The sequence below is a fragment of the Bombus huntii genome, chromosome 16 (assembly GCF_024542735.1).
Source record: "Bombus huntii isolate Logan2020A chromosome 16, iyBomHunt1.1, whole genome shotgun sequence".
Classification (NCBI taxonomy): Eukaryota; Metazoa; Arthropoda; class Insecta; order Hymenoptera; family Apidae; genus Bombus; species Bombus huntii.
In genome coordinates this window covers 4477724-4480373 of record NC_066253.1, presented here as the reverse complement: position 1 = coordinate 4480373, position 2650 = coordinate 4477724, and positions in this window count along the sequence as shown.

Genomic DNA, 2650 nt, shown 5'->3' with positions numbered 1-2650 from the left:
CTTTTATCGTGTCTTTTCGCCGCTCCTACCTTCTTCCATTCTTATTTCGATTTTTCATTCCCAGAAAAAAAAAAAAAAAAAGGAAAACATTTTATTATTCTATATTTTATTAAATTCGTAAGTTTACGAGATCGCGAGTAGTTTCGCGAAAGAAACGCGATCTCTGTCAACCGTTCAATCTCAAGATTGTAAATAAAATAATTCTCCAGCCATACGATCCTTTCGTACAATTATTTAATCACCCGGCAATCGTTGATAAATAAATAATAAAAACCTCATAGCTGATAAAAAGAGTGGTTTTAATTTCAACGGCAGGCTGTTGCCTGTTTCGACAGCTTTCGCATTCGAAAAAAAGATTTCGAAAATGAGCGATTAAAACCGATTTATTCGCGTCGCTCTCTGCGAGTTCCCGAAACGTGCAAACGCTGGCAGCTGGCGCAAAAAAACTCTCGGCACGTTTACCAACACCGTGCAACAGCTCTTGGCGCGATAACAGAGTTTATCTGCGAAAGTTTTTTGCTTGAAATTCGAGAAATATTCGACACGACATACACAGCAAATTAAGCGTCGTCTATGAGAGAAGATGGGCGAGTGTGTGGCTCGTCGTGTAGTCGTAAATAGACACGTTCGAATTTTTTCTTTCTTTCCTTTTTACCGTACGAAGAGGCTTGGTAAACTTTCCGTATGTTTTTTACAGAAGTCACCGGCGAACGAGTCGTTTCGCGACTCATTTTCAAAATCGTTTTTTATGCAATAACACAAACTGTCAAAACAGAGAAATGTTCGGTCGTTGAAATAACAATGGAATATCGGTGTTTCGATCCGCCACGGAGCTTTCACGCGCAACAGCGGATGAGGCTCCAGGATAAATAATTTAATCACTTCTGTTGCAATCGGACACGGATTTTTAACGCCGACTCGATATGTTTGTAGCTTTTAGCGTATTTCACTATCGTTAATTGTTCTACGATTTTTCACTCGCGATAGATACTTATATATTTACATATATTATATTTATTTATTTGTAGATGCAGATAGATCGTACACAATAGCAGCATTCGTGTCAATGACGAATTATCATAAGTCGAAGAATTCTCAGGTTTCTTAATCGCGTATTGAAAGAAACGTATGACTAATCGTTTCTAGAAATTGCATATTTTATTTTATCAACGATGTCTCTGGTTTCAGATATTTCTCATACTCGATAATATTTGTCGTTCGACGAGTCGTTTTGTTGAAACGGGTCGACTTTGGGGGTCGAAATTGCAGCTAATTAGAACGACGTATCGCGTGAGTCGATAACATCGATCGAAAGGCATCTGTCCCGTGAAAACAGAGAACACATTTCAAACCTCTCGAAGCCAATTTCCCTGATCTTCTGCATTGAAGCTCGACTTTCGAAGCACCGCGTATATTTTCTTTGAATTTCCCCAGAGTCGGTGCACGTCGTTTGAATTTATAAGAAATTTGAAGACGCAGAAGTGCACAGAGTGCAGGCGATATGCAAAGATATAAAAAATATCCGGAGCACGGGCGATGGATCAGGCGAAAGAAACGAGTGAAAGCAATTTTATAAAAATATTATTTTTCTATAAATATCCACGATATATTTACTTACAAGCAACTCTACTTCTTCACTTTGCTGTTCCGTTTCTAACCGAGTCTACGTTTCTCCCCAAAGAACGAGTCTTACATTTTTTAACCAAATCTGTCCGATCTTTCTTCCGAAGTTCGATTTTTTTAAAGAATTTAACGAATTTCGTTGGAGGCGCCGTCGTTTAATTTTGTATCAAATCGAAAGATGCAAAAATGCACAGAATGCACGTGCTTTGCAAAGATATATGAAATGTGTATAATACAAAGGGCAATATTTATCAGGCAAAAGGAACGAATGAAAGTAATTTGATAAAGATATACATTTCTACAGATATCCGTGCTACACCTGTAAGCGATCTCTAGTTGAACACAGTGAACAAACATTCTCATCATTTTTTCTCAAGAGAACGCGCTTTAAACTTTCTAATCCAATTTCCCCAATCTTCTCTCCGATGCTCGACTTTTCAAGCACGTCTCACGTTTTCATTAGATTTCTCCGGAGTGTGCGCACGTATAGCGACTCTTATTCAAAATCTATCAGGAACATCAAAACTGAGAGAAAAAAAGAATAATAACACTGAACACGATGTACAAAATATGCAAAGTGTAAAGTACAAATTAGTGAACATTTTTGTAATTTTGTAAAGACATAAACTTGTATAGATATCCGCAGTCTGCTCAAACGCAAGCTTGAAAAAGCATACTAACCAGGTCTGAACCTAATTGAGCCCACGTTCCCTCAGAGTCTCTTCTCTTATCCAAAAACCACAAGAAGCATAAGGACGCAAGGATGCAGAAATTAATAAAAGTAATTTTGTAAAAAGAAAGACAAATTTCTGTAGAGATCCGCAGTCTGTTTAATCGCAAGCTGCACTTCTGCAAGCTTGAAAAGGCATTCTAACCAGGTCTGAACCTAATTGAGTCCACGTTCCCTCAGAGTCTCTTCTCTTATCCAAAAACCACAAGAAGCATAAGGACGCAAGGATGCAGAAATTAATAAAAGTAATTTTGTAAAAAGAAAGACAAATTTCTGTAGAGATCCGCAGTCTGTTTA